This window comes from Mesoplodon mirus, assembly GCF_964341445.2.
Source record: "Mesoplodon mirus genome assembly, chromosome: 5".
NCBI classification, from domain to species: Eukaryota; Metazoa; Chordata; class Mammalia; order Artiodactyla; family Ziphiidae; genus Mesoplodon; species Mesoplodon mirus.
In genome coordinates, this window is record NC_138980.1 from 84,926,973 (window position 1) to 84,943,044 (window position 16,072).

Consider the following 16,072-nt stretch of genomic DNA (forward strand, 5'->3'; position numbering starts at 1 on the left):
AAAAAACTACAGGACAATATCCCTGGTGAACATAGATGTAAAAATCCTCAACAAAATACTAGCAAACAGAATCCAATAGCACATTAAAGGATCATACACCAAAATCAAGAGGGGTTTATCCCAGGAATGCAAGGATTCTTCAATATACACAAATCAATCAATGTCATACACCATATTAGCAAATTGAAAGAGAAAAACCATATGATCATCTCAATAGATGCAGAGAAAGCTTTCGACAAAATTCAACACCCATTTATGATAAAAACCTTCCAGAAAGTAGGCATAGAGGGAACTTTCCTCAACATAATAAAGGCCATATATGACAAACCCACAGCCAGCATCGTCCTCAATGGTGAAAAACTGAAACCATTTCCACTAAGATCAGGAACAAGACAATGTTGCCCACTCTCACCCATATTATTCAGCATAGTTTTGGAAGTTTTAGCCATAGCAATCAGAGAAGAAAAAGAAATCCAAAACGGAAAAGAAGAAGTAAAGCTGTCACTGTTTGCAGATGACATGATACTATACACAGAGAATCCTAAAGATGCCACCAGAAAACTACTAGAGTTAATCAATGAATTTGGTAAAGTACCAGGATAAAAAATTAATGTACAGAAATCTCTTGCATTCCTATACACTAATGATGAAAAATCTGAAAGAGAAATTAAGGAAACACTCCCATTTACCATTCCAACAAAAAGAATACAATATCTAGGAATAAACCTATTTAAGGAGACAAAAGACCTGTATGCAGAAAATTATAAGACACTGATGAAAGAAATTAAAGATGATACAAATAGATGGAGAGATGTTCTTGGGTTGGATGTTCTTGGGTTGGAAGAATCAACATTGTGAAAATGACTATACTACCCAAAGCAATCTACAGATTCAATGCAATCCCTATCAAACTACCAATGGCATTTTTCACAGAACTAGAACAAAAAATTTCACAATTTGTATGGAAACACAAAAGATCCTGAATAGCTGAAGCAATCTTGAGAAAGAGAAATGGAGCTGGAGGAATCAGGCTCCCTGACTTCAGACTATACTACAAAGCTACAGTAATCAAGACAGTATGGTCCTGGCACAAAAACAGAAATATAGATCAATGGAACAAGATAGAAAGCACAGAGATTAACCCACGCACATATGGTCACCTTATCTTTGATAAAGGAGGCAAGAATATACAGTGGAGAAAAGACAGCCTCTTCATTAAGTGATGCTGGGAAAACTGGATAGCTACATGTAAAAGAATGAAATTAGAATACCCCCTAACACCATACACAAAAATAAACTCAAAATGGATTAAAGACCTAAATGTAAGGCCAGACACTATAAAACTTTTAGAGGAAAACATAGCAGAATATTCTATGACATAAATCACAGCAAGATCCTTTTTGATCCACCTCCTAGAGAAATGGAAATAAAAACAAAATAAATAAATGGGACCTAATGAAACTTAAACGCCTTTGAACAGCAAAGGAAACCATAAACAAGAAGAAAAAACAACCCTCAGAATGGGAGAAAATATTTGCAAATGAAGCAACTGACAAAGGATTAATCTCCAAAATTTACAAGCAGTTCATGAAGCTCAATATCAAGAAAATAAACAACCCAATCCAAAAATGTGCAGAAGATCTAAATAGACATTTCTCCAAAGAAGATATACAGATTGCCAACAAACACATGAAAGAATGTTCAACATCATTAATCATTAGAGAAATGCAAATGAAAACTACAATGAGATATCATCTCACACCAGACAGAATGGCCATCATCAAAAAATCTACAAACAATAAATGCTGGAGAGGGTGTGGAGAAAAGGGAACCCTCTTGCACTGTGGGTGGAAATGTAAATTGATACAGCCACTATGGAGGTTCCTTAAAAAACTACAAATAGAACTACCATATGACCCAGCAATCCCAGTACTGGGCATATACCCTGAGAAAACCATAATTCAAAAAGAGTCATGTACCAAAATGTTCATTGCAGTTCTATGTACAATAACCAGGACACAGAAGCAACCTAAGTGTCCATTAACAGATGAATGGATAAAGAAGATGTGGCACATATATACAATGGAATATTACTCAGCCATAAAAAGAAATGAAATTGAGTTATTTGTAGTGAGGTGGATGGACCTAGAGTCTGTCATACAGAGTGAAGTAAGGCAGAAAGAGAAAAACAAATACCGTATGCTAACACATATATATGGAATCTAAAAAAAAAAAAAAAAGTATGGTCATGAAGAACCTAGGGGCAAGACCGGAATAAAGATACAGTCCTACTAGAGAATGGACTTGAGGATATGGGGATTGGGAAGGGTAAGCTGGGACAAAATGAGAGAGTGGCATGGACATATATACACTACCAAACGTAAAATAGATAGCTAGTGGGAATCAGCCGCATAGCACAGATAGATCAGCTTGGTGCTTTGTGACCACCTAGAGGAGTGGGATAGGGAGGGTGGGAGGGAGGGAGACGCAAGAGGGAAGAGATATGGGGACATATGTATATGTATAACTGATTCACTTTGTTATAAAGCAGAAACTAACACACCATCGTAAAGCAATTATACTCCAATAAAGATGTTTAAAAAGAAAACTGAATTACTTAAAAAATATTTGTTCTAATTCTGTCAATTCCTTTTCTAATATCTTTTTACATACTTCCAAGCTGTCTTTCTCTTTCAATAACTTGTAATTCATTGAAACTATTTCAGCTCAGTATGTATTTGTAAATGTTATAATTGAGAGGAAAAATGCTTAGTGTTAATAAATTTTAAGACATTGTCTTTATTCTATTATAGTATCCCATCATAATGACCATCTCCTATTTATTTAGCTTTTCATATAATTTTTATAAAAACTTTTTCGGCTTACCATATATAATGTACTATGTACAGAGTACTACTAGACTGTATTTTCAGTGTGTTTAGCACTAGCTAAACTAATATTTTAGCAGGACATTTGAAAATGGTTCAGCCCTTTCCCACATAGCACAGACATTTAATATCCCTCATTCCAGTAAATGCCAGTCACAATAGCTGTCCAGACATCTAAAATGCCCCCTACAAGGTAGTACTGTTCCCTTTAAAAACCACTATGCCAAAGGTGTGTAGTATCTAACAGAAGGAAAAGTCTTTATCCCCTATTTTGAACTTAAAAAAAACTAGTACAAAGTGCTTCACTGTCTCTCTTCTTTTTAAACAATAAAGCAGTGGGCTCTGGTGGGAAGTCGGTGGATTCGAAGTGAGACACCTTAGGTTTGAAACTCATGTTCTGCCGCCAGTATGTGATCACAGACACTGAAGCTCCACCACCATTTGCTTCTTTATCTACAAAAGTGGATACAATACCTATTTTGAAAATGTAGAGTGAGAATGAAGAGAGATAATTAGGTGGAAATGTTTTGTAATCTGTAAATTACTGAATAAATGTTAGTCATTGTTATTCTTTTTTGTGTTTGTTTTGATTATAGTTCACTGTGCTTCAAGGAACGTGCTACCTCTGCTGTTCCAGGATTTGGTTGCTTTCCAGAATTACTTGATTAAGTAAATCCCTCTAGAACAGCATTTTTCAAATATGTCTCAGCAGTTTCAATTAAAAAAAAGGAAACACTGCATACTATGGACCCCTCCTACATAATGTTGAGGTTAAATATCAGTATGTTAACATCTGAAAAATCATACCTGTTTAATTTCAGTTTCCAAACTTGTTCCATTTGACCATGAAATCTCCAAATCTCCTTCTATGTCTCCTCCTTTCCTTTCCTTTCTTCCTTCCTTCCACCCTTCCCGCCTTCCTGCCTTTCCTTCCTTCCTTCTTTTAACATAACACTTCTAAGTATTCTGCTTAAAGAATTTCATGGAACCCAACTTAGTAAGATCTATTTTAAATGTTTCTAGTGATTACTCTTGATCATGTTTTGCTTTCCCTAGGAATTGATTCTGTATAGCTGGATTATTCTGTATAGGAGAACTTTACCAGGGATTGTGTATGTTTCAGTAGTATTTTTATGCTGATATACTTTTCCATATGACAAATTTTCTTTTGTTATTTTTGTTCCTGCTATATTCGTATAGAACTTTACTATTTTCCAAGCATGCCCCAATGTTACATCATCATCTTCCTTTATCTAAGGATAATCCAGTAAAACTAAAGCGGGGAAGTACTATTATCCTAAATTTGCAGATAAGGCTTCCAAGGCTAAGAGAGTTACTTAAGACCACACACACCTGTTGTGGGACATAACCAGCAGCAGAACCCCAAAGTCCTCATCCTTGCCCATTGAGCTTTCTCCTACAATGCAATGCTTCCTCAACTGTTTCCGTTTCATACTGTGAACTTTCACATCTCTTTGCTATCTTTGTGTGCCCTGACCCCCCACCCCCCAAATAGTGCATTTTCTGTTTCAGGTCAGGAATGTGAAGGGTAGAATTTGCTTACTTATTTTTAGCTGCCTATAACTGAACCCCTGTCTTTATTTGCTACAGGCTGTTTGGGAACAGGAGAGAAAGTTTGAGAGGTTTATATTAGTTTTGAAATACTGAAGGAAAACCTCCCATTCTCAAATTCAGACCAAGATTTATTCAAGAAATGTCCAAGACTGTAGCTCTTTCAGATTTGTTAAGCCTAAGACTGAATCCTCAAAGGTTTGGGTTAATAATCCTGAAGTAGAACAGTATGTACTGTAACAATGGGACTTTCCCTGCCATAAGGGCATTGCAATGTTTTACAAAAGAAAAGCAGTTGTTCAAGTGATGCCCATCTGGAGCCATAAAAGAGCTCAGAATACACTAACACAACCAAGAAAACAACAGGGAAAGCTTTTCTGTGTACTTTCCACCATGCCTTTGACACACTGGCAGCTCAGTGACATTGCTGACATTTCTGAGCTGTTGGGGAGAGCAGCCCATGAATAGAAAGTGTGACTGAGACTGCTCTGGCACAGGGCCCTACTGTAGTACAAGGTGGAATTCAGGCAGCTTCTCTTTGACAGGCTGAATGCCAGGTAATTTATAGCCAGGTGACTTGATGATTGGAACCGATGTGAAATCTAGACTATGTATCAAATTCTGCAATAATGTGACTGTTGGATTCAATCTGCTCCTTACCCAGGACTTTTATTGTTTTAGGAGTTGCAGTATAAAAATCAATAACTTATGCAACATTGATTATAGTAGGAGTGTAAGCTATTTCTTGTTTATCTGACAACATATATGTTTCTAACCCTAAACACATTTTGATGGATCATGTTTCACTAAATCCAGCGATAAATTGCATATCATAAAATTAATTTAATATTATTCTTTTGATTTTGCTATATGATATACATTCAAATTTTTTTTAGTCAATTTTGTAAGGATTACCCTGTTAAAGTTATGAAGTTAAAATGGGGCTCCCATAGCATTTTCTACTGAAGTGATTCTGCGGACACAAGATGTGTACCTGATGGCAGGTGGGGGCTGAAAGGGTAAATGAACGGAACCTGATGGGGGAGTCATCAGAGCAAGAGTTTGAATAAAGAAAACCAGACACACTGTCCCTATTGTTTGCAGTGATCTCTGTACAGGAGATCACCTGTGAGGACTACATCCTTGAGCTCCTTTGGTCTCTACCTTCCAGATTGGTTCAGGTAATCGAGACTAGAGGAAAGCTACTTCCTTGTCTGGCATATTTCCTGTATGATTGGCTGTGTCCCTTAGCCACAGCCCTTGACAAAGGCCTTCCTGGGTTCTATTTATATTATTCTGTTCCTTCTTCCCTTCAGTCCTCAGACTTTTCTGAGGTTCTGCACCACTCCTTGGTTTCACTACACTCTAGGCAAAGTTTTCCTGACTGTCCTTTTATTAAACTCTTTTCAAATTACCCAGTGTGAAAGTACCATGGTTTAGCTGCCCCTGCCTTACATACACTAGAAGTCAAATATGTCTGCACATGCATGGCTGGCCAACAAGTTAGGACTCCACTTGTAAAAGTATAAAAGAATGTTGTGGGCTTCCCTGGTGGCGCAGTGGTTGAGAGTCTGCCTGCCGATGCAGGGGACGTGGGTTCGTGCCCCGCTCCGGGAAGATCCCACATGCCGCGGAGCGGCTGGGCCCGTGAGCCATGGCCGCTGAGCCTGCGCGTCCGGAGCCTGGGCTCCGCAATGGGAGAGGCCACAACAGTGAGAGGCCCGCGTACCGCAAAAAAAAAAAGAATGTTGTAGGAAGGCCTTCAGTCTAGGCAAAGAGAGACCTAGGGTCCCCCACCTTAATCCTAGAGCCTTTGCAGGAAAATAATGTGTGTGTGTGTGTGTGTGTGTCTTTTAAAACAGAGTGTGTATCTGTTGGCTCATTCTCCCATCCACACATCTACCCTGCAATATGAATGCATCCCTAACCAATTTATTTAATAAATTTCTTATACATTAGGTCAAATACAGTAGAATTTCAGCAAGTTTATATGGTCAAATGTTTTTACAGGTACACAAAATTTCAAATTTTTCTGGCGGTGTTCTTTCTTTAGCCCTCACATTTAAATTGTGCAAATAAATTTACCATCATACACACCTTGTTTAGATTAGTTTTCTAAGCAATGAGATATATTCAGAAACATTTAGTGTGTATAAGTAGCATCAGTTGTTTCTTCCATAAGCAATATCAGGCAAATCAAAGAGATTGGGCAACACAACCCTAGGTGGGGATAAGTATTTTTTTTTAATGCAGTTGAATTAGTTTTTTTTTTAATGTTAAAAAAAATTCATTCCCATTTTTTATTTGATGTTTCCAAATATAAAAAATGTCAAGGTTCTTACACCAATTATCTCAAATGAGACCATGCAAAGCAATTTAAAGTGTACACCACAATCATTCCCCCTTCAGTTTTGCTGCTTTATACAACTGTGTGATTCACAGAAAACTGAATGGCATATGGGTTGGAAAATTTCACCAGTTTACAAACAAACAAACAAACAAAAGCCCAACAACAAACACGCAAGATAGTTGCTACTTTGTGAATCAATTTACAAACTTTTTAAAATTTAGGAGCCACATGGAACTAAAAATTTTAGCTGCCCAATTTTATCCAACTACCCCACAGAAAGCACAAATGACAGTCCCAACACTCTGTAAACTTTGAAGAGTTGAGATAGTAGACACTATTTGTTATCTATAGTAGATTCAACTGTTGAGTCTGCAAATGTAGGCTTTTTTCCTCTTAACAGAAATAAATCTCCTCTAATTTCCTAGGCTGGGTTACAAAAGAATAGTGAAGAACCCTTCATGTGAAATTTAAAGTGTGACGACTGAAATATTCTGATGCATTATACAAATTTTTTGCTAGTTGCATAGACTAAAGACAGGTGGTTTGCTAAATGGCACTGAAGAAAATCCTGACCCAGTGGCACCACTTAGTCCAAATGTTTCTGACCAAAGAAAATTATACAACAATACTTATAGGCTCACTTTTAAGAAATGGCTGGCATTAATACTGTACATATTTAACATGTCAAACACATAGTCCAAGAGTTTATAAAATAAGTTCATGCATTATTACCTCTAATAATATCATATACAAGATACCCAGCCCTCCCCCCACCCCCAGTACTTCTGATAACATTTCAGGTGGACACAGTCTTATATACAAAAACAATCCAGTTTCTCTGCTGTGTTAAGTATATAATGTAAAGAGACTTCAGAGATTACTGAGAAAAAAACTTAGTCCATTGAAGATTGATACAAAGTGTCAATCTGTGGAATTTTAAAATGTTTCCTGTAAAAAAAACCACCCAGAATACATAACCTCTGTACAAAAAAAAATAAAAATTCTGGATGATAATGTTTGATCACACTACATAAATTAGAATGAAATGTCATTGGTTAAAAGTTTTTCTACTTTACTCATTCCTTTGACAGCATTAATTTGTGAACTAATATTTATATTTAGTTCAGCTGCATTTATGGCACAAGATATCATTTTCAAAACAGTGGCACCAATTTTCCTTAAGTGTAACAGCACTCTATTTTTAGCAGCAATTATATTTTTAAAGGTTAACAATTTATAGAACAAATGTATAACTATGCTTATTTTCTACTTTATATTCCACCAGTTACAATTATTTACAAGAAGCTAACTAATGTCTACATATGGAATCATCTTTCACTTGCCCCACCTCATTTCTGACTTGGTCAGGGAAGTACAGGTGTTTCAGACAATCCCATCTATTTATGTGTTTTAAATGGGATTCTTGGATTTAAGTGAATATAAGGACAAGTGTAAGACAAAGTAATTCTTAGTTCAGGTATGTTCCAGTGCCCCAATATTTAGCTATACGATAAATAGTACCTACTGACCAGCTGTAAAAGATGAGATGTTCCAAGGTGCCTTAACAATCTAGGTCTGTAATAGCTGAACAAGAAGGCCATTTCACTCAATTGTTAGGTAGTCAGCACTGACTGGCAGTTAAGGTGGTAACCAGAAAGTTTAACGGAAGAGATGTCACTAAATTAAAAAACTGGAAATATGTTGTTTTTTTTTGTTTTTTTGTGGTACGCAGGCCTCTCACTGTTGTGGCCTCTCCCGTTGCGGAGCACAGGCTCCGGACGCGCAGGCTCAGCGGCGATGGCTCACGGGCCCAGCCGTTCCGCGGCACGTGGGATCTTCCCGGACCGGGGCACGAACCCGTGTCCCCTGCATCGGCAGGCGGACTCTCAACCACTGCGCCACCAGGGAAGCCCCTGGAAACATGTTTGTAAAAGCAATTTACACTGAGGGAAATATGGTTCTCATGTATTCTGTGTAAAGAGAGATTATGGATGAAGGGAATTGGCAATGCAGCATGCTAACTCAAATTCCATGAATACAGTTTTCATGATAAGATGTTATGTACTACATGCATTTTGCTTACTGTACCTGCCTAACAATCACCAGCTCTATAGAGTTAAACTCTGTGTTAAAGGACTATTGAGTTTTAGGGGAACTGGCCATATCAGGTAGTTAGGGACATAATACCAGTTATGAAAATTGAGACAAATGTGTTGACAAATTCCTGAAAATAGGGCCATATAGAAATAGTCCAAAATCTGGAATCTATGAATCAAAATTGTGATCCTATGAAACAAGTTTTGGGGTTGATGGACTACTTTAATATCAAGAATTATTGTCATAAATTCCCACAACAGAAGGATTTGTTGAATATGTTAATACTGTGAATGAGAAAACAATTTAAGGGGGAAATATACCCACGAATAAGCTGATCTGACAAAAACCACAGACTGACATCAAATGGACAAAAAACTGAGAAAAAAATGCTGCGAAAATGCCAACCAAAATAACAAGGTGGGTGGGCTGGGGGCACAGTTAAGGCATCTAAAAAAAATTCCACGTGGCTTTGGCTTGTTAAAATATTTTGCACTTTTTTTTTTTTTAAAGAAGATTTGAAAGCATCTGAAAAACATGCAAATTGTTTGAAAATCCTGCATGACAAATTCAGACGGTTTATGCAAATTGTTTGAAAATCCTGCATGGCAAATTCAGACAGTTTGCAAGTGTCATTCAGAGGTATGCCAAGGATAATAAAGCCTCTGCCCATGAGATTGCACATGGTGGAAGAGGTCCTTCCAGTTCTCTCTGTCTTACACTAGATTGCAGCCCAGAGGTTTGTGCAGCAGTTACAAACACGGTGTTGCTATCTGGAATGGAAGGGACTGTGGAATTTCCATTGGCTGGAGAACAACCCAGCTTTAGTTTTTCCAGATACTCGGCATGTACAGGCTTATGACACTAGAGAACTTTGATGGCATCTTCTACTTTGAACCACTCTCTCTTTCTTCCTATATTAACAGAATCTTCCCAGGCTTCTAGTATTTCAGTGACAGTAAGAACATAAATATATGTCTGTGCTTTCGGTCTTGGTTCTCAAATATGCCCAGGAGTCTGCCCAATTTTCCTTTGATTCCAGCCTCTTCATAAACCTCCCTCAAGGCAGTACCGCCGGGCTCCTCCTCGGGCTCCATTCCTTCTCCTGGAACAATCCATTGGTCTGGGTACCCACTGCTGCTCACCAACAGCACCTCGTCCTCCTGCTCGCTTCGGAAGCACAGGCACGCAGCCCGCTTCTTGAAGCCCTCGCGGTCATAGGTCCGCGTCTGGTAGGGCTTGAACTTCATCACAGAGGCGGGCTCTTGTCCGGCCGCCGCCGCGTGGCCCCAGCCGCCGCCACCCCGCCGGGGAGTGGGAGCGAGGGCGAGTCTGGGCGCAAGAAAGCGAGGCGGCGGCGCGGGGAAAGGCAGCGAGGCCGGGTCCAACCCAACTCAGCACATGCAGGAGCTTCAGCTGACCTTACTGTTTTTTCTCTACATTTAGCTGGTGTATCCTCAATTCTCGGGGCTGTTAATTTTGTCACTAACAATCATGAACATAAAACCACCTGCTATAACCCAGTACCAAACACCACTATTCGTATGATCAGTACTAACCACAGCAGCATTGCTTCTACTATCCTTACCTGTCCTAGTAATAATATTACTATTACTATATTACTATTATTTATTACTATTTCATCTATATTTCTAACATTATTTATTATATTTCAACTAAAAATCTCAAAACACATCTACTACCCCAACCCAAAATCAACACTCACTAAAGTGCAAAAACAACCTACCCCTTGAGAAACAGTATGAATGAAAATCTATTTGCCCCTTTCGTAACCCCAATAATAATAGGCTCCCCCGTAGTCATTCTAATCATTATATTCCCAAGTATTTTATTTCCAACATCAAAACGACTAATTAATAATCACATAATTTCCCTTCAACAATGGCTAATTCAACTCATATCAAAACAAATAATAGGTATCCATAATCATAAAGAACAAACTTGTTCACTAATACTAATATCACACATTCTATTTATTGGGTCAGCCAAGCTCCTCGGACTACTGCCCCGCTCATTTTCGCCCACCACACAGCTCTCAATGAATGTGGGAATAGCCATCCCCCTATGAGCCAGGGCCGTCATTACAGGTTTCCGTAATAAAACAAAAGCATCCCTAGCCCACTTCTTACAACAAGGCACACTCACCCTCCTTATTCGTATGCTAGTAATTAGCGAAACTATCAGCCTATTCATCCAACCAGTGGCACTGGCTGTGCGACTAACAGCCAGTATTACAGCAGGCCACTTACTAATACATCTAATCAGAGACACAACCCTAGTGCTAATAAGCACCAGCACATTCATGGCTCTCATTACATTTATCATTCTTGCCCTACTCACTATCCTCGAATTTGCTGTCACTACAATTCAAGCCTACGTATTCACCCTCTTAGTAAGCTTATACCTGCATGACAATACATAATGACCCACCAAACCCACATATACCACATAGTAAATCCTAGTCCTTGGCCCCTTCCAGGGGCTCTTTCAGCTCTTATAACATCAGGCCTAATCACGTGATTCCACTTCAACTCAATAGTTCTACTAATACTGGGCCTACTAACTAATATTCTAACAATATCAGTGATGACAAGACGTCATTGGAGAAAGCACTTTCCAAGGCCACCACACACCAACCGTCCAAAAGGGACTTCCATATGGAATAATCTTATTTATCCTATCAGAAGTCTATTTTTTACTGGCTGTTTTTGAGCCTCCTACCCCTGAATTAGGCGGGTGCTGGCCACCAACAGGCATTCACCCCTTAAACCTCCTAGAAGTACTACTCCTCAACACTTCCATGCTATTGGCCTCTGGTGTATCCGTTACCTGAGCCCATCACAGTCTTACAGAAGGAAATCGTAAGCACATACTTCAAGCCCTCTTTATTACAATCGCCCTCGGTGTTTATTTTACACTCCTACAGCATCACAGTATTACAAAGACCCATTTACGATCTCAGATGGAGTCTACGGATCAACTTTCTTCATAGCCACAGGATTCCACGGACTACGTGTAATTATTGTTTCTACTTTCGTTGTTGTTTTTTTCCTACGCCAATTAAAATTCCACTTCACATCCAACAACCACTTCAGCTTCGAAGCTGCTGCTTGATACAGACATTTTGTAGATGTTGTATGACTATTTCTTTACGTATCTATCTATTGATGAGGTTCATAGTCTTTTCAGTATTAATTAGTACAACTGACTTTCAATCAGCTAGTTTCGGTACACTCTGAAAAAGAACAATAAGCCTAATACTGACCCTATTAACAAACACAATACTAGCCTCATTACTCGTACTTATTGCCTTCTGACTTCCTCAACTCAACACGCAGAAAAAACAAGCCCCTACGAATGCGGATTTGACCCTATAGGATCCGCCCACCTACGCTTTTCCATAAAATTTTTCCTAGTAGCAATCACCTTCCTCCTTTCTGACCTAGAAATTGCCCTCCTACTACCCCTTCCCTGAGCAACCCAGAATATTCTATTTTTTAGACCAATCTTCAGCATATTTTTGTAAAATTATATATTGTTGGACCCCTCTAGCCTTCGGGATAGTTCTATAAAATGGAAGACTTGAGGAGACACACTGGACAGATTCTCACTGAGAGGGTGGAGTGTTGCTGACCACATCCCTAAGGAATTCTCACAGTGCATCTGGTGAGCGTGAACGTGTCTGTCCTTTGGGAAAATGTAGCTAAAGTTAACACTACAGTCATCCCTCGGTATCTGCAGGGGACTATTTATCTGTGGATACCAAAATCCAAATATACTCAAGTCCCTCATATAAAATGGAATAGTATTTGCATATAACCAATACATATCCTCCTGTAATTTAAATCATCTTTAGATTATTTTTAATACCTAATACAATGTAAATGTTATGTAATTAGCTGTAAATACAATGTAAATGCTATGTATGATAAGTAGTTGCTAGTATGTGGCAAATTCAAGTTTTGCTTTTTATAACTTTCTGGAATTTTTTTGGAATATTTTGGATCTTTGGTTGATTGGATCCGTGGATGAGGAATCATGGATGTGGAGGACCAACTGTACAGATGAGAACACTGAGGCAAAAAGAACTTAATTGCATATAGTCACACAAGAAGTAACAAAGTTGTAAATCAATCCCAAGTGTGACCGACTGCAAAGTGAGTATTCTTAACTGCTAGTCTTTGAATCAAGAAATAGGAACTCTATTATCTGTCATATATCTGCAAACTTGAAAGTTTCTGTCCTTTCTTGGTCTCAGTTTTTCATCTGTATAATGAGGAAATTTTACTTTATTGTCTCTAATAAATTTTCCACCTGTATTATTCCATATATTCAATCAATCATTTACTTAATGAGCTCTCATCAAGTGCCCAGAAACTTTAAAGTATACCACTAGATTATCTGGATAGTGTAAATTCAAATAATTCACTTTTTTGCATTATTTTTTTCATGAGATTCCACCAGGAGACACAAATAACTCATCATCTGTGTTTTTTGCTTCTTTCCCTGGATTCCTTCCACTACCAATATTACAGACACACAAACACATAATTTTTTCACCAACAGTTGGGCTACATTCTCCATAACCTAATAATATTTTCTTAATTCTAGAGATAGAGTATATTTATTGAAAACCTTCTATATTTATGTAATTGACTAATTGTTTTTCTCATTTTCCTGTCAGCTTTTCAATAATGAAACAATGAAAAAAAAAGAAATGGTCTGGAATGTTTTCTCTGATGGTTGAAACCTATTACTTGGACCATAAATTTGCTGTCAGAAAAACACAAGATCGTTTATGATCACACATTTTTATGTCCCAGAAGCTATAAATGTTTCCCACAAAAGTATGTAAAATAATTTTGCTATTCTATTCTTTGTGCTTCTAACAGCTTTACGTAGTCTACATTTCAGAACTAATTACTCTCACCATGATTCTCTTTTTGTCTATAGACATAATTCATTTTACTAATTACTCAATATACGTCTTCCTATATACCAACCCAGTAGCATCTTATGAGTATGTGTTGACTTAAACCCTGTATAATACTTGCATTTTGTCAAAGAAATATGTTGCTCTTTACTGTCTTGAAAAAGTAATGCCAGAAAAGACATCTACACTAAATTCATCTACACTGAATTATTATTTTGTGTTCTGCTGGTCACAGGCTGGCTCCCCCCAGAAGTCAGCCTGCCAGGTGGTTTATAGGGTCAATTGTACTGGGTATTTGTTACTCTACTCTTTCTTTTCCTGCCCTTTCTCCCACTCTGTTCTACATCACAGGGAACACCATTTTCCTGCCAGCTGGTCTCTCTTGCCAACTGGCTTCTGGACAGGTTTAAGCAATGGTGAAAACGGGAAGGTGAGAGCAATAGAGAAACCAGAGTATTTCTTCCTCTCTTAGACTCTGCGGGAATATCTTTGGTTGTGGCTGCATCTTCTCAGCTCATGCAGAACAAAAACCCCTCCTTCTGAGATCCAACTGCTGAGAGCCAAAGTTCTAGCTCTTTGAGTAGCCCAACTTCTAGATCTGGTATCACTGATAGGGACAGAGTAAAGGGACAAAGTAGGTGATTAAATATTCAATAGTTAATCCCACTAAGGGATCATAACTAGAGACCAAAGTATGGGAGACCTCATAAATTAATGATTACACAAGAAAGTAGGCCTGCTTAACAACAAAACCAAGTGGGCTTACTTAGCAACAAAACTATGCAATAGAAGCATGAGACATACCCCAAAACAATAAAACAGTGGTGGAATGGTCCACATCCTGCCCATTGAAGTCAGTAAGTTAATGATCCTTGAAAAGGGGCTTTTTCTGCACGTACTAAGCAGGAATATAGGGGAAAGGTGGCATTATACTGAAACCTGAGATGATTTACCATATTTTAGTATATGTTACTGCCTTTTTGCTCATTTCCATAGTGCCATGACAGTCCCAGTTCGACCATGTAGGAAAAAGAAAACTGCCCCACCCCATGTGGAGGAGAAGCTAGAGATGGAAGTTTGATATCTACTCAAAATGAGGAAGAAGGGCTTCCCTGGTGGCGCAGTGGTTGAGAGTCCACCTGCCGATGCAGGGGACGCGGGTTCGTGCCCCAGTCTGGGAAGTTCCCACATGCCGCGGAGTGGCTGGGCCCGTGAGCCATGGCCGCTGAGCCTGCGTGTCCGGAGCCTGTGCTCTGCAATGGGAGAGGCCACAACAGTGAGAGGCCCGCCTACCGGAAAAAAAAAAAATGAGGAAGAAGATGGTCTTTTTCCTTTGATTGTAAAAATGTAGCTCACTAAGTTCTCAGGGTGGCATTCCCTTGCCTGCCAGTTGTATCTCTCACAAGTGTTCTATACTAATGAACTCGTTCCTTAGCTGTCACTCTGCCTCTCGCTTAATTCTTTCTGCACTGAGACAGAAGGATCTATGCTCTACTGAGTCCACAAACGCATTCTGTGGTTCCATCACTACTTCTTCCTTCTGTCCCTTCTTGTCTAGGCTAGTCAGGCTCCTAGATGTTTTCAATCTCTGGTTTGCCTAATTATCCATGATTGATTCACCAGCTCTTCTATCATCCATGTAAACAATTCCCTGAATTTTATTCCCTCTGCTTAAAAGACCTAGTATGGTTTCTGTTTTTTGGACTGGACTCATAGATTAACCCACACTGATTCATTTCACACTCATTCACTAAGACTTCATTATGTATCACACTTGTGCAAGGCACTGTTTAAGGGTAAGAGCATACCTGTTAATATGATATACTTTTCCTATCTTGTATAAAAATTATAGTCCAGTGGGAAAGACAGATATTATATAATAAATTGTGGGTATGATATATATCATAAAAGATAAATTATCTGATATTATGGGATCAAAAGCAAGAGAAAGTTAAACCAAAATGAAGAGTTAGGAAGGTTCTTCAGTTTGTCCCTTTTCAAATGAGATCTAAAAGGTGAGATAGCCTTGACCAGGTGTATGCAATAAGAATATGTGAGGAGAAAAAAATTTATTTTAAAACCATTTTACCTAATTTCCCATTTTACAAATGATCTATAAAATTTTCATCAGTGTTTGCTTTGAGGGTATAGAGCTATGTAGCTGGGCAATGGAAGGAGGAAGGAGGCTTTATTATGTACATTATTTTTTTCCAA

At 38.5% G+C, this 16,072-nt stretch overlaps 1 pseudogene across 1 annotated transcript; it reads right to left on the reverse strand.

Moving 5' to 3' along the window:
- Positions 1 to 9,540: 9,540 nt before the first annotated feature.
- LOC309804153 (diphosphoinositol polyphosphate phosphohydrolase 2-like) lies at positions 9,541 to 10,154 on the reverse strand (annotated as a pseudogene). The gene has a single exon. The product of its transcript is annotated as a diphosphoinositol polyphosphate phosphohydrolase 2-like (transcript).
- Positions 10,155 to 16,072: the final 5,918 nt, after the last annotated feature.